The sequence below is a fragment of the Pleurodeles waltl genome, chromosome 6, assembly GCF_031143425.1.
Source record: "Pleurodeles waltl isolate 20211129_DDA chromosome 6, aPleWal1.hap1.20221129, whole genome shotgun sequence".
NCBI classification, from domain to species: domain Eukaryota; kingdom Metazoa; phylum Chordata; class Amphibia; order Caudata; family Salamandridae; genus Pleurodeles; species Pleurodeles waltl.
In genome coordinates this window covers 719,049,796-719,074,208 of record NC_090445.1, presented here as the reverse complement: position 1 = coordinate 719,074,208, position 24,413 = coordinate 719,049,796, and the positions used below count along the sequence as shown (strand labels likewise).

Sequence of the window (24,413 nt, the reverse complement as noted above, 5' to 3'; positions counted from 1 at the left end):
TTACACGCCCTCAGTCCATGTTTTAGTGTGAGGCCCATAAGTTGCAGGGCGGCCACAGTACCAGGGACAGTTTTTTCTATTGTTAGATGGGGGATTGCTCTTGTTCGATCTTCGTCTTCTGCTAAATGTTCAAGTCCAATTATAGGTTCATAGTTACAATTAAAATCGCCCCCTATCATATTTGTCTCTCCTACTGGAATCTTTTTGAGCAAGCCATCTAATAATTCTACTCAGGTGACTCCAGATTTGTCCTTCTAGGCCTTATATACACATTGAACAAGTTGGATATCACCTTATTTTTATTTCCCAATACCAACCACAAAATATCCTCTGACTCTGTGACTTGTGTACGTATCTCGATATTTAGTGAAATTTTCACCCATGCAACCAACCCTCCAGACGGCCTCCCTCTGGCTGCTGAAGTTGCACTAATAAAAAAGGTTTTATATCCCAATTTGTGCGGTGGGTCCTTAAGCCAGGTCTCTTGGAAGAGACAGACATGATAATGATTGATGTAGTCCTGCCATTCAGGATCTATGAGCTTACTTTTTAGACCCGCTACATTCCAGGAGATCATAGTGACTATTCCCCTTTCATTTAAGGATGTGGTCAGTGCCTTCCTACGGGGCAAATACTCCCCTATACTCCCTACCCCTCTAGCATGATATTTATTTCCTTCATGGGGCTCAGCTACTGTTGAGTCCCCAATTGGTCCCACGTGTGCCTGATCTAACTGGGTTAGTCAATCTACTGTTTCAAGATTGGAATCTCCATTTGTCATTTGCATTCCCCCATTATTATGCTTGACCCTCTGGACTATGGGTTTGGTAATGAATGGGTCCGGGCTAAATCTCATAGCATTAATTTTGGGGGCAGTGGTTCTCTGTTCCATATCAATCAGACCTTCAGTTAATCTTCCATCCTTGAATGTCAGTGCAACAACGTCCTGCTTCCCCGTCTCTCCTGGCATTCTTTCTGCCCTCGTAATATCTGAGCGGATTATTGATAGGCAGTGTCTTTTGGACCTGATCCAGTGTATAAGCTTATTCTTTAAGGAATCCTCATCTTCTATGCTATTCTGGGCCAATTTCGGAACATTTAACAGATAAACAACATTGGTCCTAGTAGGACTCTTTCCCCCTCAAAGTAACGGCTCCATGTGGTGGGAGGAATACAATCATTGTATGCTAGGGAATAGGGCTTCGAGGTAGGTACCACCTTTTCTTTTTGTAGCCCTGTTTCCAGGCGGGGTTCTCTTCGAAAGTTCCCTGTTTCTTGGCGTAGAACTCCAGCCTTGCTTATAGGATAATTACGTAATCCAGTATTTCGCTCATTTACCCCTCTCATACATCCCTGTGATCGATGTAAAATCTTGGCTATAGCTGGGATAGGGTTGGGGTGGGCATTCAAACTTTGAGGACGTGTAGATCTACCTTGTGCATGTAGTGGTGCTAAGGGGTTCTCCTTTTCACTCTGAGCTCTGCGGGTTCCCCTGTCCCCCCCCTTTTCCACAATATCTGATAAGGTTCTTACTTTGTGTTTTAACTTCCTAACTTCCAGGATTAAGCCAGAAAGTAGATCATAAAGATCTACTATAGTTCTTGTTTTGTGTTTTAAATAATTCTCTAGTTCTTGATTGGGTAATGATATCTTCTCTCTAGCTGACTGTACTATTGGGATGATTTTATCTAGCTCATCCGCAAAATCCCCCTCCTGTGCATTCTGTACTTTATTAGTAACGAGTTCTGCCAAGACTGCGTACTTGTTGGAGCACACAACATCACTCTTCTGCATGTGGCCCTTCTTCCTGGTACTATCTATGGTGCTTGGGTGTATGGCTCGAGTTATGGCATCTTTGGGGCTACCTGTCCTAATATCGGGCGATACCTTCCCCTCTTGCTGACTAACACTCTCAGTTAGTTTATCTTTCTCTATTTCAGCTTTCTTTGTGTAGTAGGAGGTAATCTTTTTATCAGGACCTTCCCGGGGGGTAGCCTTATTGCTTAATAATGACTCTACCTCCTCAATGAGATCATCAATTTCAGCTATAGTACAGTTCTTGTCTGCATTCCTAAGTTTTTTTGTGGATTTCTCCTTCCCCCTTGGGGGTTCTGATACCTTGCGTTTTCCCATGTCTTTAGTCACCTATTTAATGCTTTGGCTCTACTGGAAGCAGTTCCAGGCCTCCGGATTCTTGCCCTGATGGTGTTGGTTGGAATGGCCTAAAGTGCCAGGCACGGATTACTTAATCCCTGAGGAGACTAGGAGGTAAAGTCCTTTTGAGTACAGGTAGGTACTTTTATTATTTTTTTATTAAAGGGCCCGCCACGAGAATGTCTGGTCCTGCTTGTCAATCTCCGCTGTGGGGTGGGAGTATCCCACACGCTGGCTATAAACTTATTGAGTGAAGCCCTCTAAGTTATATCCAATTAACATTTATGATAAAAGAATTTGGAGGAAGGTCTAGTGAAGGTAGGGCTGAATAACGAGTATTGGCTTCTCAGATTAAACGTGACAAATGTTAAGATTTAAGCTTTACTCTCTTAAATACAAGCAGATCTCTTACTGGAAATGAGAAGGGGGAGGCCCAGCCCAGCCTCCTCCAGACTCTGGCGGGCAATATCGAGCACACTGCCCTATTAAAAGAGGGACTATGCCCCCACCCCGTCAGTATGGCTGGAATCCTCAGTAAAATCCTTTTTTAGAAATAAGCGCCAATACAGTACCTTCAGGCAGCCATGGATTTATGAGCTGCCTAATCCAGACGTCTTTGGATGGATGTCAGGGGGGTGGCCCTGCCCTGCCTCTTCCTGGCAATGACGGGCCCGCCCTTGGCCGGGGCTTCGCCCGGACGCCGCCCGCACGCGACAGCGGGAGCGCGATTTGATTTAAAGGGCTCCTGCCCAAGAATGCAGCTCCCCCGGCACCTTCAACGCGCTTCTCGCGACGGCGGGAGCGCGATTTGATTTAAAGGGCTCCTGCCCAAAAATGCAGCTCCCCCGGCACCTTCAACGCGCTTCCTGCGACGGCGGGAGCGCGATTTGATTTAAAGGGCTCCTGCCCAAGAATGCAGCTCCCCCGGCACCTTCAACGCGCTTCCCTAAATTATTAATATTCTAAAAGATTTATTATAAAGAAATGATGCAGTATTCATGGCTGGCCATGTGTGGTGCTGGACTTACTCCAGCCCTGAGCTGAGTTAAATTTACAACAGTTTAGGTGTTACTTGGCTGTAGCAACTCTACAAGTGCTGTTTGTGAATTGGATTGGGCTTACTCTTTTGTGGATGGGTGCCTCTCCCTTCCTAAACCTCTCCTTAACTCTCTCTCCATTTCCACTGCTTTACTCATCCTTTAAACCCTCCCCATTAGTTCTAAGTATTTCCCATTTTGCATTCCTTTTTCCCTGTCCTCCCACATTTAGAACTAAAATGCATATTTAATGTACGGAGACTCCACAGTGTGGAAATCTCCGCACAGAAAAAAATAGGAGAGGCAGAATCTCCGTGTATAGGTTGGTTGATGACATCTCTAATTAGCAGTCCTACTGTAGTACTACTAATGTTTGTAAATAGACCCCTTTGTTTCAAACTCAAACATATCAACATTTTCCAATAAAAGCCCCAAAACCTGGGGCTGTATTTATAGGCCCCTTAGGGCTCCTTAGGTCACTTTTTGTGACGCTCCTCTGGAGCTAAGCACAGCGCTGATTAATAAGGTGGAGTTAAGCCACTTTTTGTGGCTTAACGTCACCCTGTAAATATAGCCCCTTCCCACGCAGCACTGTGCGTGGAAGGGGCATGCAATGAATGTTGCTGTGGGCATGCCATAGCAACACCCATTGCATTTTGACGCTGCCTCAGATTGATGACATTTCGTAAACCTGAGGCAGCGCCAAAACCTAATGCCACCCGCAACGAGGATGAATACTTTAATTCCTCCTAGTTTTTTGGATTTTCTATGCGTGCTGCATTCTGCTGCATGCATAGAAAAAGCAAAATGGCAGAAATTATTGTTTATGTCCGGGAAGGTGCCCCTTCCTAAAGTGACGCAGCGCGACACTACCAATTTTGGCACAGCACCGTGCTGTGCCACTTTTCTTTAAATCTGGACCCCGGTTTCGTGGGCACCCTTTGCAAATGTTCACAGGTGACTTTCAGTTGCTGGTACTGATAATGATGAGATGCAACTTTACCCTTATAGTATTAATAGGAGCTGAAATGACAAAATTATTCTGTCACAGATTGTGCTGTATTGTGCCACATAATTTGGCCAATCTTGGTGCGGTATTTTGTCAACCCTGCTGCATAATATGGCTAGCCACTGCTGTATAAATCCATGGCCCTGCCTAAAGCCTTCAGTAGTCCTCTTGAACTATGGGCGGCACACCCTTTGCACACACATCTAAGCGGTTTTGTCCCCTGCTGGGGAGCTACAACATACACTGGACCTCATGTGGCTGAGACCACTGGCCACAACAGAAGGATAATAGAAAAGTGCAGGATGGTACCTCAGTACCGACAGTGTGTGGGCCCATCCTTACTCATCCTTGATGTCCATAAGAGCAAGTGGCTTTAGGAAGCGTTTGACCTTGGCAGTGAAGTGACTGACCGACTGCATGCAGAAATAAGCGACACTGTGCAATGTATTACTCGGAAATACCGCTCAGTCATAACACCCCATGTTTGAATCGGGGCCTTCACAGGCTGTTTCGGCGGCACAAATAACCTTCAAAATAATACCTGTGACGAGGAACCGTGCCCTGTGGCTGACTTGAGCTCTGACCGGACCATCTGAGACACCGCGGCGTCTTTCACAGCTGCCTCCTCTGATTACTCACTTCTCTCTGCGCGTGCACGTCCTCCACTGTGTGTCCTACAAGATCACACAGCCTGACTGCAGTGGCTTTGGGAATTGGTGCTGCGTAGGTCAGGACTCAACAACAATCTTATCCTGAAACATTGGAAGGCGGGGCGCACTGGAAATTCACAAAAATAGCTTCCTATCAGCAAAATAACAAATTACAAGTACGAAATATTGTGCCACCTGCATGCGCCATGACGTATGTTGTATGTGTTTGACCAGGCAAGGGGATGTGAGGGGCTCACTCCACCAAAGCCATCTCTAAAGCTGCATTTATCGGCATAGGACCTCACACAGGTCTATTTTGGTACAAGTACATTTGCTTATCATCAGGTGGTTGTCACTAGTGCTGATCGCAGGTAAGTTTTCAAAGTAGCTTTTTAGTGTGAAATGCGCAGGGTAGTGCTTAATTTGAGCCGGTGGGTGCAGTTGAAGCCCACTTGCACTCTTTTTTTGGGGACCGGAAAGATTTTTTAATAATCAGATTTTAACCCAGGAACCGAAAGAGTAAGGCAGCAATAGGGGAAAGAAGGAGGAAGAGAAACACGAAAAAACGGCGACAAGCGAGGATGAGAAGGAACATACAAGTGTCAGATTCAGGGGTAGGGACAGTATATTGGTGTACGGAAGAGGTGAAATAAATTCTAGACAGAGTTGTTATCCAGCAACATTCGGCAACACCTCAGTGGGCTTCTGAGGAAAATTGGGCCTAACCAGTTGTTATATCACCAATTAATCAGTGACTCTGAGTTATGCAGAGTGTGTACACTGGGATGAAAGGAGGTGTTCGTGTTTTTTTTTAGCATTCAGAGGATTGCCAGAGTTAATGGTCCAGAAAGGAGAACATTTGGAAGTCAGAATAGGTACTGGTGTTTCAAAGTCCTCCACACAACATAGTTATTTGCTAACCTAAACTCACGGAGTATAGACAAGGAATCTTCTTTACTCACACCAGGATCATTTTTAAGGTGCGTCCAGGATGCCCCACCAGGAGCACTGCCCCCTGCACAGCCTCCGACCCCACCCATCTGCTGGCTCAACATTCAGCTTTCCTCCGCAGCGTCACACCCACGGCTAAACAGGGACCCCGACGAAAGCAAAATCCAATACACCCACTTCATTTAGAAACACACGAAAGAACAAGTGACAAGCCCATCGACCAAGAGGAGGAGGCAAGTATTAGACATGTGATGCCTATTGGGCATACCCAAGGACTTTATGTTCGAATGATGGATAGCCTAGATAGGCACCATTTTGCTACACTGCAATTACTTTCAGTTGACAATTATCAAGCAGTAGGAGTGCTTTGGAAATTTGTTCAAAGTTGTATTAGCGACACTTGAATCTAGGGCTCTCGCAGACGCATGACAGGAGAAGAGCTGAGGTTAGAAAGATGGAAGTCAGACAGGACTGAGAGCTGCGTACAGCATTCAGGGGTAATAGCGCACAGGCAATAGCACCAAGTCTTCTGTGCACACTTTAGACACTAGTGACGGCTTGAATGACCTTCTAACTGACTGCCGGTTATCCCTTCATTCTGACATATCCAACTGATTTGCCACCTTTATCAGGAAGTTTAGCTCAGGCTCCAGAGGTGGATGGTGCTCAAGAGCTTTGGGGCTACACCACTCTACTTTAGTGGCCTCTTTATTCAAACATTTATCTAACTTACAAAAAATAAACCTGTTGACAACCTTCTGCTGATGCTTGCTCCAAATAAAAGTCATAATACATAATTACAATGGTCCAAACGGAATATGTTTTTTCTTTTTCAGAAACAAAATGAATTTTGTTACCATATGAATTACATCACATACATGCAGCACAAAACAACATTCATCATCTCAAATAACATTCATAATCAATTTGTATAAAAATATACAATTTATTTCTTATACCATGTTATGAATCATAAATTAAAAATTGTTGCCCCATAACAAAAAAAGCAAAAAAGAATGTGTACGAGAAAAAGTGCTCATGAAAAAAGAAAAAGAAAGAGAAGTGAAGAAATCAATCTTAACTATTATACAAAGAATATGTACACAAGTGCCTGTCAGTTGACCATTCTACAATCAACAGAATATATTTCACATTCCCTAAGGGTAAAGTGTCCTAATTGCAATTGCCCTTTGGTGGTCACCATAAACCAATCCAGGCTCAATATAATCGTTGACGTTTCGACCCGGTGAATTGAATAGGGCCAAATCTTGCCTCAAAAACAGGTCTTCATCAGGACTCAAAAAATAGGAGCAACCTGTCAAGAAAAAGGACACAAAATGTTCAGCCTTAATCCACCATTCCTTAAAATATCATTTGTGCTGCATGATACAGATAATTGCTTTCCCGCTCACCTAAAATATTTCATCATATGGTGAGACAATGATAACGCTCATAGAACTGGTGTATATTAATCACCTCATCCAAAAATCCATATTCACCATACCTGAGGAAACAAAAGAGCAAATCAGAAAATCCGCATTAGATTCAATCCAACACTCTGCAGAGTAAGGAAAACCTTATCAAATCACTCACCTCCGTATTGAGGAAGAGATATCACATACACTCCTCTCTTATCCCAAACAGATTGCCACAATCAGTTTAGAAATATTCACTTCATCCATCAAGCCACAAAAAATTCCAAAACTGTTGTTTACTGGAAAACAAAATAAACCAAATCACTCAATAATTCAATTTTAATCACTCAGGTCAGAAAAAACAAAGAATGAAAGAACCCCAAACTGCTAATATTCGGAGGAGGTATTGTTATTCCACTCTCCTTCAGACGCAGAGTGAAAACTCCCGCCTAAATAACTTGTTGGTGAGAGTATGCAAAGGAAGGGGAAATTACGGAACTACATTTGCCCAGTGGATTATCAACCCTCTCTTAGCCAAAAGAGGACCCAACATACAAAAAAACAATTCATCATGCACAAAGATAGATATGACTTAATCCAGATAAAGGTAAAGAAACCGAAAACCACAAATACAACAAAGAACTCAGAAAATCTTTGAAAAACCTTTAACAAAGACTACAGCCATATGGGCAAAGCATAAAACAAAAAACCCCTTTCATATCCTTAGCATAAAAATGAAAGGAATTTTCTCCCACCCGTATCAAACACTGAACAATATACTGACATATTCAAAATAAAAATCCATATCATCCACTGGTCAGGCATGCCACCTGCCTAGCTATCTCCTCATATTCATTCTAATCATGGGATACTGCATCGAGGAGATGAATCCATTTACATTCACTTAAATTGAGAACATTTGCTATATCCCCACCCTGTGGCTTCATAATAACCTTCTCAATCACAAACCATCTCATACTTTCAACCAGATTATTCTGATTTGTAAAAATATCAACCAAGGGCGCCCCCTGTGCTTTACATATAATGCGGCTACACTGTTGTAAAATGCGCACCTTAATCTTTTGTCTTGTTTGCCCCACATACAGTAGACCACAGGGACATTTAATCACATAAATGACATAAGTACTGTTGCAGTTGTATGCTCTTTTAATTTGAAAGTTTGATCTTTGTATTCAAAGATTTTAGTCTCCAAATTCAAAGTACATGCCTTGCAGTTGCCATACTTATAATGCCCAACACTCTGCAGTAAATACCACAGTGACAATAAAGAAGATTTAGGTGGTTCATCTAAAATAGAACTAACCACAAAGTCTTTGATATTCTTTCCCCTCTTGAATGCATATACATGGGAGGATCGCGTAACTCTATTTCATCAGAAATCAGTGTCCAGTAACGGTTGATAATTTTCTTTATTTCCTTACTACAGGTACAAAATGTTGTGACATGCCATTCTACTGTTGGCCATATCCAGATGTGTCTTTGGATAAAGTAAGTTTTCCCTCGGAAAAGAATGCCCTCTTCTGCCCCTTTCTTACTAGACTCCTGGGATAACCCCTCTCATTCATCCATTTCATTAAATCCTCTGATTCCTCAAAATATTCTGACTTCCGTGCACAGTTTCTTCTAAAACGGAGAAATGGTCCATAAGGTAGATTGTCTCTAAGATTCCTAGGATGGTGGCTGGTGTATTGTAATAGCGAATTTTTCTCACTGTTTTTCCTAAACAAAGTAGTGTACAAACAATTCCCTTCTACCTTGATCGTAATGTCCAAAAAATCTATTGCATATGGACTATACTGTATGGTGAACTGTATGTCTGAAGGCCTACCATTCAACCATTTATAGAACTCTAAGAGTGTGTTTTCAGTTCCCGTCCATATCATCAAAACATCATTGACATAGCATTTCCATAAAGAAATACGTTCAAAATATGGTAAAGTAAAAGTCAGGCACTATCACAATCCTCACTGCACTTGTGTGAGCGTCAGAGCATTTGGCTAACCCTAGGCTGCAGTGCTGAGAGGACTTATCCACTACTTTGTGCCCCACTACTATTTGCAATCACCAGGCGCAGCTGGGTTCAGCACCATAAATTGTTGGTGCACCCACCTTGCCATTCTTGCAGTATATCTTCCATATTTAAGAGCTGATCACAACTGGGATCTTGAACCAGGAATACCATGTGTAGGACACATTGCCCAATTTTACTGCCTGGAAAAACTGCCTGATAGAATTCTGCACTCCCATGGCATGGGTTGCATATACAACAACAGTCCTGCTCCCACTGGGCACCACCTAAAGGACAAGAAGCTATGCAATGCTTCCTTCACTTGGCCTGCTACCTGATCTGCTCCTTGACACCCTTCCAACCCTGCCCACACCCCTCACCAGTCCTCGCTTCCATTCACTATCTGTGTAAAGAAGGTTTTAAATGGGAGAAGAACTGTTCCCAGAATGGGGAATATGCATGCCAAATATGGGCCCAGTAATTCCAGGTCAGCTGGGTTATTACCCATGCGGAGGGTAACAACTCGAAATTGCATAGCGCAGGGGGGTAAATACTGGCCAGAATTGGTGATTCTAAAACCGGTCCCCAGAAGTGAAAGGACTTCAGGGTATCCAGCGCCACAGCCTCAGACGGAGGAAGTTCATCTCCTAACAACTTCACTGTCATGTCACAGTGACAGCTGCCCTGCTGTTTTTTATTTTCTAGGAAGGCCATGCAAGGAGCGATATTATCTGAAAGAAGAATATTCAAATATCTCAGGCAGGCAGGCAGGCAGGCAGGCTGAAAACTTCTGGTGCATCAGGTATCGGTGGTGTAACGAAACCTGAGGGGGATCCCCTTCAAAGTACATGAAGGAGGGCCGCTCTCGACCCCTGCCCCAGATAGGACCATTTAGGCCAGGGGCTAGCCGCCCGTGCACAATGCCGGCCAGTGCACGGTGCGTGACTGCGTGCTGCTGAGCCCCCCAGCCCCTGCCGAGCTTGGGCCCCCAGCTCCACAGGGGCTGCGCGGGCTATTGTTGTGCCACTGTCAGGTACACTTTTCTTGTGCTTTGCAGCAACAAAACTCACTTTGGCATCTTGTTTCCGTAAGACAAAACAAAATGCCGGGTAGGTTGCTTCAACCTGGTTGCCCGCTCTACATTTAACAATGAAAAAAGTCCATCGAAGCAAATGTCTGCACTTTCGTTCCACCGCGTGGATGGAATCTCTAAATCTGGCAGGCAGCCCTCTGCCAGGAGAATGAGACAAAGAACCTCCGCTGACCTTGCAGGCTGGCAGGTCACTCACCTAACTTTGTCGAGGGTGTCTTTTAACAATCAGACTAGATAATACACCTTTTCTTAAACATAATGCCCTATAAGAATTACACCGACCACATAGAGCCATACAATAAGGCTTAAGCTTACTTTCTATTGTTCGGTGTTTATGTTCTCCAAAATGGTTGACTGTATATTTTCTGCTCTGGCATCCAAGCTGTGGAATGATGTAGCTCTGAGCTTGCACAGCTATCATGGCCATTCAAATCTTTACACACTGTTGAAGTCGTATTTGCTTTAATTAGCTCCCAACGGTCTCATAACTCATTTAGTGCCAGGGAGCCCTCGGAGTGTCAGTGCGATGCCCATTTAATCTAGAATGACAGGCCAATGAAAGAACTTCTATGGGAGTGGGCCACCCATTGGCCGGCATGCTGCAGAAACAAGATCAGTTCACTAGATAAGCACTTTTATAGGATGGGGCCATTGTTTTCTATTTTACTGGATTAAAGATGGAGGTGGCCACTTCAAATATAATAAGGTGGGGGAGATTGTTCTTGTTCACGACCGGCTTTCACGAAGTCAGTAAAAAAGGATTTGGCTGAGGTAAGAGTACTTTGGACTGTGTTACTTTCAGACCTATAGGATTTGCTCATGCTTGTCAGTTTGTGCACGTGTAGGTTACAATTACCTGTCCAGGATCATACACACTGGTATCATCTTTTTGGATAGCATTAAACAAAGCAAGGCACACAACACGTCATCATGCACACATGCAAATGGATTTCTCTACACAAAAGACAGACCTCTTTAACCATGAACATCATAGTATCACTTACTCTTTGCCCACATACCTGTCTCCACCTGTCTTTCTCTCTTTGCTGAGCAGGCTATGAGAGTTAGAGGGCTGTCTGTCTTTGAGGTCACCTCTGGCGGCCAGTCCTACGTCAAGGTCATCTGGTCCAGGTGTGGTTCATCAAGCGCATTCACCTTTCCCCAGCGTGATCATTCTAGACACATAACATACCTCAGTCAGGTATATAATAAACCAGCTCTTCTGAGAGAGAACTTATTATTTCTATAGAAATCACCAGGCTCACAAAATGGCCACAATGCCAAGGCCAGGCTTGATGTCCATAAATATATTAATAGGGTTATGGAAGCAGAAAGGTGACACAAAGGGGCAAAACCAAGAAAAAATAATTAAATGAATGGGGGCAAGAAGGCCACAGCCATCCTGCGGGGAAGATGAAAGAAGGCGGTGAACCGGAAGAAAGACCGAATGGAGGGAGAGAGGGGAGAGTTCTTCGGCTGTCAGGGCCTTGAACAATAGGCACAGAAGTGATATTCCGAGGAGCAGCACAGGGTCCTAGCTTCCCCTCAGAAGCACGCGTCTACACTGCAAACAGTTCCACAATGGAACCATTTCACACAGTTTCACAGCATTCCTCCCTATAGAATTAAATCCTATAAAAAACATTCCCCAAATAACAACATCTTGTAGCAGATCCATCCAGTCCCTCCATGCAGAAGTAATTTAAGTTATAGGAGAGTTGCGCAATGAGACCATGTCTTCCATGTCTTTGCATCCCAAGCATCCCCCTCTGTGATAGGAACTCCTGCTTCAATAACAGTCTCTTAAAACTAACATATCCCCACATGCCCTATGTATCCTTCCCTGTGGAGGTAATTAGAGTTATTAACACATTGCTCTGATATGGACATTTCACCAAAGCCCAAGCATATACCGCTGTGAAGGTAATTACTGTTTCAAAATGTTATGTCTGATAGAGACACATTAACACAGTCAAAGCATAGCCCTCCCTGTTTAGATCATTTTTGTTAGTATGGCATCTCAGTTATAGTATATCCGACCTAAGCCCAGCATGTCTTTCCTTTCTGAGAAGGACACCCCACCGCAAATATGTCACTGCCTTTTCAGAACATTCCTAGCACAAGAACGTTTCTCTGACAAGGACATTTCATCACGACAAAAGCATGTCCTCCCCTGTGAAGGTAATTCCTGTTACCAGACTATTTCTCTGCTATTGACAGCGCGTTCTCTGTTAATGACAGATCACCAAAACCCAAGCATGCCCCACACTGTTTATGTAACTCCTGTTTCCAGAACATTTTTCTAAAAAGGAAATTCCAAATATATTTTTCTAAGAATGCCATATTAACAAAGCCCAAACATGTCCGACCCTGTAAAGGTAATTCCAGTTGCAAGAAAATGTTCTCTGTCAGGGTCATTTCACCACCGTTAAAACATGGGACACTATTTGCGGGTAATTCCTGTTACTGCATTCAAAGCTGGTGGCAAGACCAGCTACACCTTCACGGCTGTTAAGGCATCCTTGCTATGCTCCTGGGCAGATTTTTCCTGGTTCAGGGTGTGAGCATTTGTCTGCCCTGCCACCTCCCCACCCTCCATTTCTGCCTTCCGGGCACAATTTTGGCTTGAGCAATCAATCATTGGATCACAATGGTGTCCTATCATTCTGAACAGTAGGAGACCGCCTTTCAAGTGGGTGCCCATGCCACCAATGGCAGATGTCTGCACTCCCCAAGCAACGCTCGTGGGTAGATCTTTCCTGGTACAGGGTTTGATCAACCAGCTCTCCTGCATCCCCATCTCATCAGCAGGTGATCCAGATTATTTGGGTCACTGTCTTGACCTGGGCAGCTCTGCATCGGATCTCACTTCACCATTCTAGGCAGCTGGGACTGTCTCTGAAGCGGGAGGTAAATGTCCCCTCAGTTGACTTAGTTATGCTCGTCACCTAGGCATCTCAGCTCCGGGGTCTATATCTAAGGGTGACAGCAATGGTTCTTGCCTGCATGGCCCTGTTATAGATGTACTTGGGTCTGAGGCCACACTCAGCACCATCTTCTCCACCAGTTCAGGTGATTCATATAAATACCCCACCATTACCACATATTACGTGTAAGAAAGTTCTTACTAAATATCAGGCATGCAGATTAAACTTAATGATCGATTAAGACCTTGGTATTTTTGCTAAAATTGCAGCCTTAGCACCCCATCATGATGAGAAATTTGCATTACTAAAATGTGTATTGCTTTTGGCAAAATGATCAATGTCTTCTAGAATTTTCTGCTTCTTAACATACCTGTTAATTGAAATCATTAAATGGCCTACTTTAGCTTGCACTGTTTTTGGCTGATGCCTCTCTCTGATGTGATCCATGCTGACAATTTGCTCACTGCTTTCTTATACCACAACATTCCTCTGAGATATCAAAACTTTATCAGCAAAAAATGAAAGACGCTCTGCCTCATTTAGAGAATGGTGGACAGGGCACTCCGCTGAAAGTGTGATGGGAGTCTGCGTCTTCCAAACCGATGGTCCGCCTGCCCTACTGTGAGTTGGGTGGACTGTTTTAGATGGTGATACTCCTGCTGTGTCAGCTGTTGGAAACCCTACACCAACTCCCTGGCAGAGTTCCGGCTGTCAGTGTAGGCATAGCGGACCATCCTCCCTATTTAGAACAGATAGCCTTTTGCTCTTTTTTGTGTGAAAGACTGCCAGAGAAACCTTTGTGGTCCTGCATTGAAAATAAATTACCTCCCCCCACAGCCAGGGAGAAACCTCCTCGGTTTCTAGGTCATTTATCTTTAGTTTTTCACAAGCTCCCACCTTGGAAGTTTGTTGTTGAAAAATGAAAAAAGTTTGATGGAGTGGTCGCGTGAAACATGGCTGCAGCTCACCAAATTGTCAGTGCTTCTCAAGGCACAGAGTTCTCCATAGAACTGTTGGGGATTCCAAAATATGTAGGTCGATATTCTAGCCAGGGTGGCAAAGGAAATGACCATGGCTACTCTGACAGGTGCCAGTCTGACTGCTATAGTGTAAACAAGGCTCCCTGGCTACATCATTTTTGGCATTATCCCCTCTCACAGAATGCATCAAAAAGGTTTAAAAACCAGGCTTATACCTTTACCATTGAGACCCTTGCAAAAACATCAAACATCTGGTTACCAGAATCAAAAATGTGAACTTCATATTAGCATCTATAATAATAACATTACCTGCTGCAATTCTTTGCTATCAAAATGCACATCATTACCACCCTTTTTCCTGAGTTCTGAATACTTGCAACTCCCAGTCACTCACCTATCATACCTTCTTTCTCCACCTTCCAGTTCTTAATTTGTGCTTTTTGTTTCCGGTGCGGAGCACCAGCACTTATTGTTGACGGACGGCACTTATTTTTCTGTGTCAAGCATTTACTGCGAGCATAAGACACATATGGGAAAGACGGAGGAAGAGAACAATGAAAAAGAGTCACAATGGAAGAAAGCAAAAAGCTGCAAGAGTAATCTGAAGGGGCAGGGAGTGGCTGTAATTGGATTGAAGAGGCCCAAGATGGCTTCAGGATTATGCTGACTCAGTATTCCTCATTTGCACATTTAATTGTAGCAACCGTGTGTTTAAGAGGAGGGCTTTGGGGACCAGAACTTTTTTTATTTACAAATTAAGCACTGCCACCTTCCATATACTCTTGACCCCTCCACGTCTCACCCCCAACACTTTTTCCTCACCCAAAAATCCCATATATCTAACTCCATCACCAACCTACAACATGGTCTGCCGTCAAGCCTCCCCAGCTCTCTTCATCTTTCGGCAGACCTCCTCAACCTCCACAATTTTTTATCCACCCTCCTGTAATCTTCTATCTTTTCCTTCACCACCAGCACCCCCGTTACATGCTCATCTCCCTCTAGCTCTCTCTCGCTCGCTTGCTCTTTCTCTTTCAAGCAGTTTCCCTGGATAACAGGCTATTGATTTCTAAGTCACATCCCTCATCTGCTGCTCTCCTTTCCTCTTATGTGAACTGTCTCTGCACCTTTAGACAACTCCCCTGAACCATCCATTATATCACCCTTAGACAGCCTCTCTACCCCTGTTCACTCCTTCCGATTCATCCCTAGTCACAGCAAAAGCTGCAACATTACTCCAATCTAGACCACATGACTCATCCTTTGTGGCTTTACCTCCTTCTCCACCACCTCTCCTTCCAGGCCTAATGGTTTTATATGCAACACAAATTTTTTTCTTAACATCAATACAATCTTTTCCATGGTGGTACAACTCTCCATCGTCTCTCCTCCTGAGCCCTTAGGATCCCTCGTTTTTTTTTCCCACCTTTTGTCTAAACAATAAAAACAATTTCTCCTCAGAATTTTTCCTTCCCCATTTCAGAACAAATCCTTCTCTCAGCTGTGTCCAATGCAAAACATTTTTAATATTCTCCTGATGCATCCCTCAATTGCTAAACAACTTGTTAGATCTTTTTGTCCACACTGACTTGTCCTCACCAACTCTTCCTTGCAGAATCACGACTATTTAAAACTGCATGTATACTTCCTTCTAAAACAAAACTCAACCTTGACCCTTCGATTGATGAATGTTAACACCCTTTCTAAAGTCTGGCCAAAGTTATTGAGAAATATGTATATCCTCTGAACTCATAAAACATATGAAAGAGAATAACCTATTGGTTTCTTCCAATATGACTTTTGGGGAGGCCACAGGGCAGTATCTGTATAATTTATTGTGCCTGTGCGCCTGATTACATCTTCTGCACTTTTGATGAAGGCCACACCACCTTCTCAACTAACTAGATCTAACTGCAGATTTTGATGTAAATGAACATCAGTTTGTATTGGGCACTCTGAAAAACATGGAACGGCCTTCCAGAAACTGTACTTGAGTCAGTCCACTTCCATCCCTCAGAACATTCACAAATGGCCAAAACTTACAATAACTAATCTGATCCCTCATCCATTTTAAGCAGTGTTCCTTAGAAGGCCATTCTAGTGTCATTTCTTACATCTATGAAGTATCCATGAGAGATCTTGAGAGCTCCTTCACAGTATGCCTACATCACCAGGGTCATTATCAAACTGGATTACCCTGAATCCATCATGTTACAATCCTCACTTCTGAGCATCTGCAAGTATATGAAGTAAAATCATTTCACATCTAATGTGCTAAAGATAGAATTTGTTCTCCTTAAACCCAAACCTGTCCCAGGCACTGACCTTCTCTGGCCAGAAGCCTTTAAATCAGCAGATACCATCTGACAAATGGCCACTCTTGCTACATTTCTGGGTTTCCTTTTCAACTCTAATCTTAATCCTTATGCCCCATCCAAGCCATGGCTAAATCTGCCAAGTTTCACCTTCACAAACGTATGAAACACATTTCTTCTTCCGAGGTTGGAAACTGGCAATGGAGGCTTTGGTTATGTCTCATTTGGAGAATGTCTCATTCTCTGTTACAGAATCAGAGGATATCTCTTCATTCAGTACTTCAGGTAAACTCAGCATTACACAGATCCGTTTCCATCAATACCATAACAATATAAAGCTTCAAATCCCTCCTCAAGAACTTGTTACTTGAGAAATACTCCCCTTTCCAGTGTTAATTACACCTTCACATAGAACCATCATCAGTCTGCAGTCTGTTGTGCTTCATCACATGCACCTGCTAAAAATGTCCTGAATGTTTGACACCCATTGCAGTTGAGCTCACATGAAATAAATTCTTATAGCAATTTATCTCTTAAACTTTATACACGGATACTCTTCTTCCCCTTTAATTTCATGAAGTTTCCCTGCCTTTAATCACTCATATTCTGTTATCCTTCTATTTTCAAACCTGCTCACTCGGCCAGAAGAAACTCCACAGCCCCTTTTCTATATTCTCATAGTGCTAGTTGCGTCCCCAACTCCTACTATTAAGTCTGTCATTGTTTCTATCTGTCTGTCTTGCATTTGTGCTGTTAGCTAATTACTAGTTTGGGACTGACTACAATTAAAGGTAGAATTTATCACACCTCAGAAATAATGATACCCTGGGGTACAGTATTTATCGGGTGCAATAAATAGCACCTATTATACATTTTCAGGGATATAACATGCTGCTCTTGGTGTTTAACACACCAAAGTCCACATTGTACACAAAATACCATGCACATCTCCCTTGTTAAAGTTCAGCAGGATTGACCTACTGCAATTTAACGAAGGTTAAGGTATTTAAGGCATCCGATGTTTATCAAGTTATATTAAAGATATATTTAATACCTCACATTTCCTAATTCCGACCCGTGGGCAAACATGGGTTTAGACATGAGACAGAATACAGAACCCACTCACAATCAGGCCCTTAGTCTCTATTTACCCATTTAGTTTTATTGTTGCTTCTTCTTGACGCTTGATGTTCTTCCACTCCCACAGCCATTTCTAGGATCTGTGCTTTCCCACTGCCAATGACTTACCCTAAACCTTTAACTCCTGAGTCCTCTGTTGCTCTTAAGCAATAGTATACCCATTTAAACCTTATGCAAAGTCCTGCATTGTATTATCTATATATATAATTCTTTGATTTAATACTTGTACTCTGATTGATAGCAATACAGGTTATATTTCTCTCAACATTTAGATATCCTGCCTCACCTACACTGTATTCTTCCTATGCAGTCGATCCTCCAATATTGCTATTCTCTGTATATATATATATATATATATATATATATATATATATATATATATATATATTTATATGGTGTTTGTTAAGTAATGCACTGTTCCCACCTCTTTGGATAGGTTAATGTCGGTAATTAGGTAATAAATATCAAGCTGCACAAATATCACGACATAAATCTCAACTACCAAGTATCAAGAACTCAGTATAAAAAAGCAAATAAAAATTTGCCATTCTTAACTCCATTTTTACATTTTTACATACCGAAAATATATATATATAAGTTTAGTAACCATATACTAAATATATTTAAATTGTTGACATTATGGTCATCATATTTTTGCTACAATATTTTTGGAGCACAATATTTAGTACTTGATGTTCTTGTACTATACATTTTGCTCTGCAATTCCTTGCTTTTCTGTAACAAAAAAAATGTAATGTAACCAGGCCAAATCACCATTGCATATTTTATGTTTTCTTTTGTATTGGCCTATTTTATAAATCTCCAACAAGCACTCTACTGTAAATATTTTTGTTCTGTTGTGTCAGTAGTCAACACATGATTTGCCCTGTTTGGTGTTTTGACACCCTCCATCTGTGCAACATTTTAAGGTTCTGTTAGTTGATGTTGGTGCTCTATAAAACAACAAATAAATTAAAAAAACATAAGAGCATTCTATTGTAAAAGCACCTCTCTAGGGCACCATCATGTCCTTCAATATGAAAGTACTTACTCATAAAAAAATAGGCCAGGCTGGGGCGACATTTTGCTTATATTAGCATATTTTTGCATGCATATTTTCAGTAACTGCATGTGACACCTGTTATGCTATCACGCCAAATAGTATAATTATGCATAATTTTTGGCAAACATTTTGGGTGACCCCAAGGGAACTACACATACTACCAGCATGCGGGCAGCTGCTGTGTGCAGCGCTTGTCTTTTTGCACTATTATTTTAGTTTTTAGGTTGCAGTATGTCCTATTATCCAAAATGGATGTATGCATGCATTTCACAATAAAAAATAGCACCAAATGCCAGTTTTGCATTTCGCGTAATTATACATAATTCTGTGTAATTACATGAAAGCAAAATTGCGAGATTTTCATACACCCCTGTCAAAAATGCGTCCGGGACTGAGCATCTTTCACAGTCCCTGCAGAATGTCCTCGTGGCAGTAATTCCCATTGTAAGAAATCTCTTTTTCTTCTTGTGTCCCTTTCCTGTGGAAGGAATACTTGATGTTAGAGCTTTCACTACTTTCCTAAGTACTGTGTTCATGTTTAATCTGAAATTAAGTACTGATGGAGAAAGGACCTTGTAGAATTCAGTAATGTCACCAAGACCACCCACGGATAAACCTAGGCTTCGCGGTGAGCTAATGACAATAACAATACACTGATAGCACCCATTGCTAGTGCAAATCTCCCAGGGCACACTGAGGCAATCAGAAATCAATACCTCGGAGCATGGTTGGAAACTACATCAGTTGCTTGGCAACCCTCTGAGGCCAATATATGCAATCATGGCCTCAAGTGGCCTGAGTTTTAAATAGATGGGTTGAGCTACTCTTATGATAGTGGCAGACAGGGGAAATTAGTAGACTTCCCCACTGCCTGAAATTCCCCTGATTCCAGTCAGCCCGAGGCATCAGTAAAAGAACATATGTATTGTGGAGAATTAAGGAAACCGTCTGCACATGCTGGCCTCTGACTTGTGACTGACTGCCGTGGCCTGGTGGCAGTGCGAGACAGTAGGAGGTTTGCACCAGCTCCCCCTTCCGGCAGCCTTTTCTGGCCAGATGTCGGATCCTGACCACCCAGGGAAACATGCTGAATTTGTTCTGGTGTAATTTTCCAACATCGGGACACATTTCAGCACGTTCCGCACATTGTCTGCATTCTGTTCAGTCGGCTTTCTTATTTACACTTCCTGCTAAGCCCAAAATAAAGACCCGATTTAAGGTACTATCAGTCCTCTTTTTGTTTGAGTATAATACTGGATGGGGCTATCTGGAGCTTAACATCTGGAAGCCAAAGCAATGGAAGAAAACAAGGCACACAGCATGTTATCACTTCACAAGTACCTAAGAGAAACTATTATTTGGAATGAGGTTTTTACCTTTGTTCATCTCCCCATGTAAGAAATGGGCTTGCAATGTAACAATGTAAGATTTATCAGTGTAATTACACAAATATTGTTGTAAATGACATCTACTATTTTCTATTTTTTATTTTATAGTGCTACTCATCCCAATGTAGGGTGTCAGAGCACTTTACATCACCCATGGAGGCCCAATTAATCATACATGTGTTGAAATCAATATAGAGGAAATGCTACATACAACAATTAGGGTAATAACTTATAAGGTGTAGTAATCGAATATCATTCATACTTACAAATATTATGGGCCCCATTACGAGTGTGGTGGTCAGTAGACCGCCACACTCACGGTGGCGGTCAGAACTATCACTGATGCAGCGGTCCTACCGCCGCATTACACCCCTGGCGGTCAGACTGCCAGGGAACCACCGGCTCTGCCAGGATCCATGATCCCAGCGGCCTGGCGGAGGTCGTAATCTGCCAGGGAAGCGCTGCATGACCTTGTTCTCCGTCAGCCTTTTCATGGTGGCAATAACGCCATGAAAAGGCTGGCGGAGAACAGTTGCGGGGACCACAGGGGAGCTCCTGCACTGCCCATGCACTTGGCATGGACAGTGCAGGGACCCCCCTGCCCAACACCATCGCACTGTTCACTGTCTGCTTTGCAGGCAGTGAACATTGCAAGGGTGCTCTTGCACCCTGCAGGCTACAGCATTGCCGCCAGCTGGATTACGAGCCGGAGACAATGCTGTAGCCTGTTTCCCTCTAGGCCAGCGGACGAAAACTGAGGGTTACACTAGCCGACAGAGAGGGAAACTCGTAATAACTCTGGCGGGGAGGTTGCCACTGAGGTGGCGGCCACCCTATTGGGAGTTTGATGGACAGGCTTTCCCGTCCACCAAACTCAAAATGAGGCCCTAACTGTTAAGAGTGAACAGTGAGGAGAAACACAAAGTCAGGATATAAACTGTAACACAATGATTATAGTTGTCTGTACTAGCGAGACATTGTCACTTCCCCAAGGAACTCTTCACTGCAATTTCAGAATACCAACAGGTTGAGAAACAACAATAATTATCTAAACCCTTGATTCACAGTTTGCATGCAGCTGCTTTATGCATGTAAATAGAGCACTGTGCTATATTAGAAGGATTGCAATTTAGGAATTAGAAGTAAATTTACCTGTATCAAAGCTATAGCCAACTTAACTATCTAAATTAAATAAAGTAATCTGTGATCTGCATGTTACACAATGTGCTTTGTAGCAGGCACGTTAGCCATCTTTGCTACTTTATTAATCTCTCTGACTGGACATGACATAGAACTCTCCCAGAACTGTGTTAACCTCTAAAGTTATCTTACACCTATTTCATACCTCTCAAAATCGCTGGGCACACAATAATCTCTGCAACAGGTGTCTTAACCATACAAGGTATTTTTAAATGCAGCCTATTTGTGACCAATTAAGTAATCTAGAGCAGATATACTGTCATATATGTCCTTGTTGCCAATTTCTTTACAGCAGTTTAAAAAAAAAATGTATAAGTTGAATGTCAGACTCTGCTTTTCAATCGCCGCCCTTTGTGACTCCACCCCCTTTCATCTGCCACACCTTGACCTCCAACTGATGAGTTCCCAGGGTACATTTGTTCCAGTTCTATCACTGCCTAGTAGCCTTTCATTAGAACACATTTGATCACAAGACAGCTGTCGGACGCCGCCACAGCCACGCTGGTTTCAGCCTGCTCATCTGACATGATGCAATAGACTTTCCAAGCCATGGCCAGCCTTTTCAAGACGTGTGGGCACCTTCGTCACTGCATTTCTGATGGTGTTGCCAATGAGGGGTAGATCCTTGCCCCAGGCCATAATATTTCCTAAAGTCTGTACTTTCCCTGCAAAAGGAGAACGCACCTTTTATGGCGATAGAGTGATGTAGAAGTCACTTCTGGACTCGTGGATGATTAGACGAAAGGGGTCAGCTCGACGTGGGATAAGGTTGCTCCAAGCCCTTGGAGAGAGTAAATCCAGGGCAGGTTCTAGAATATGTGGGGCCCTGGGCAGAAAAGGAATATGCAAGGCCCCTTTAATTTCTGTAAGATTTAACCTCACAGGAAGTAATGTCAATTGACCATATTTTATCTAGCATTGTTGAAGCCCCTTTGCAAGAAGCTACTTACCTGGTGGGAAATCAGTAAAAGGGTTAAAATATATTTCTAATTAAATATGCACATGTATTTTTAATCTCTATTAAGTGAAAATACATTGGCCCATATTTATGAAGGCCCTAGCGCGACCTTGCGGCACACTGTGTCATTTTTTTGCGCTAATGTGGTGTTAGATTGGCAAAAACGCCACGCCATATTTACAAAGTGGTGCAATGCATGCATTGCACCACTTTGTAAACCCTTGCGCCAGGCATAATGTGTGCAAGAGGGCCGTTCCTGTGTTAGGAGGTCCAGAAAAATGCTGCAGTGAAATCTATGAGATTCCATTGCACCATTTCTAGCGTCAGTTTTAACGCCTGCCTAAGGCAGACAATAAAATGAGGCTCCCATTGTTTTCAATGGGGCTCCTTTCACTTTACAGGATTAGAGTCAACATTTTTGGTGCTAATCCTACAAAGTGCCAAACTAGCGTAAACATTTCTGACTCTAGTTCCCTAACATGAGCCAAGGCACTCCGTATCATAAGTACGGCGTACACATGGTGGTGTTAGGTGCTAGTAAGGGGGCACAGAAAAAGTGGCGCATCAGCTCTAATGCACCACTTTTTCATAAATATGGCCATTATATGAATTAAACTTAGTTATTGTTTTATGAATGGTATGAATAAAAATGATATGCTAGCCGGGCATCCAGGCACTAAGGGATTCTAAAGGAGAGGTACAGACTTTACTAAGGTGGAGAAAGGAAAGTTTTAAATGCTTTTCCAAAAGATTGGAGTTACACCATAGCTCAAGAGGGAGAGAGTTCCAGTACTGCACAACTAGAAAGGAGAAGGATCTGCCGCCAATCAGGGCCTACTGAATTTGAGGATGACACAGGAGTTTTTGTTAAGACAGAGTATAGGATTCTGGAATGAACGTGAGGAGTGCTGCAGAAAGAGAAAACCTTTTTATTATGATGCCCAAAGACAAATGGATAGTGCATGCATATAGAGATTTTGAACCAAAAACCAAGCAGAAAGCTGAGATCACATGGTGCAGAGAAGCAAAAGTTTCAGATGAGGAGCTTAGCACTGTTCTGAATGATTTGAAGGGTGCCAAACACAAAAAAGGCGGCAAGCCACCATATGGGGCGTTTGCACAATCTATTGAGAAGATAATTGACTGTACCACAGTCTGGTGGCAGTGAGGGGAGAAAAGGGATGATTTTGTGTTGCTTATGGATGTAGTAAACGCAAGTGGGTGAAACATGATTAATCTGTTCTGAAAAAGGAGGATATGATCGATCCATCCATCAATGTAGGCAACTGACCCAGCTCCACCAGCCACCAAAGAAAACACAATATTTTATGAGATCCTTTATAAATGAGGACCCTTGATTTGTCACTGTAGGGTTTTAATGAATTTGTCTTCATTCAGAAATTAAATCTTAGCATGCAAGTTCAAACATATTCTTGGACAGGGACCAGACTGCCACCGAAGGAAACGAGGATTTGGGTATCAATATGTGCAAGATATCAACAAGAAATCAAAGGACTGTTTGAGTAAGGCTAACTGGGAATGATAAAGATTGAAAAGTGGAGACCCAAGAAATTCCTCAAGTCAGTGGTTAGTACATTACAGAAATAGGTGGTGACTGGATTGTTTCAGACTTCACAAATAGGACAGAGGTAATTCACACCATGGGAATTCCTTATTTTCCAGGTTATATCAGTTGAAACAGTATTAAGACTGTTCTAACTCCTTGATCAAGAGTCAGCCACAAATCATCTGGCATAGGAAGAAATGTTACTTGTCAGGACCCAATTGAAATTTTGTCAATTGAGTAAATTACTATTTATGAAAGACATTTGGAAGATTTTTCTATAATTTTCAAGAAAAGGGCAACAAAGAGATGTCCAAAGATGAGGAACTGTTTTGAGCCTGCTAAAGATTTTTAGAACATTTTTTCCTCCCCTCCAGACTCTTACTTTTTGGCTTCAACTTTCTCTTGCTGGTTCTGGCCATCGAACTTCCAACTCTCCCCTCCTGTCTCCCTCCGCCAACCCCTTGCAAACCTTTGGTGGTTCTGCTTTCTTCCGTTCTGCTTTCTTCCATCCACCTCTCACTATTACTTTTCAGTCCA

The 24,413-nt window shown here is 42.7% G+C and overlaps 1 long non-coding RNA gene across 1 annotated transcript in view; it reads right to left on the bottom strand.

The window, feature by feature from the left end:
• Positions 1–6,772: 6,772 nt before the first annotated feature.
• The window catches only part of LOC138300200 (uncharacterized), a 104,271-nt gene continuing 86,630 nt past the window's right edge, over positions 6,773–24,413 (bottom strand). Inside the window, exons 2-5 of the long non-coding RNA XR_011204888.1 lie at positions 11,358–11,513; positions 7,395–7,515; positions 7,214–7,305; positions 6,773–7,116 (exon numbers count right to left, since the gene is read on the bottom strand). This is a non-coding gene — a long non-coding RNA (uncharacterized lncRNA). The remainder of the gene's footprint in view (positions 7,117–7,213; positions 7,306–7,394; positions 7,516–11,357; positions 11,514–24,413) is intronic.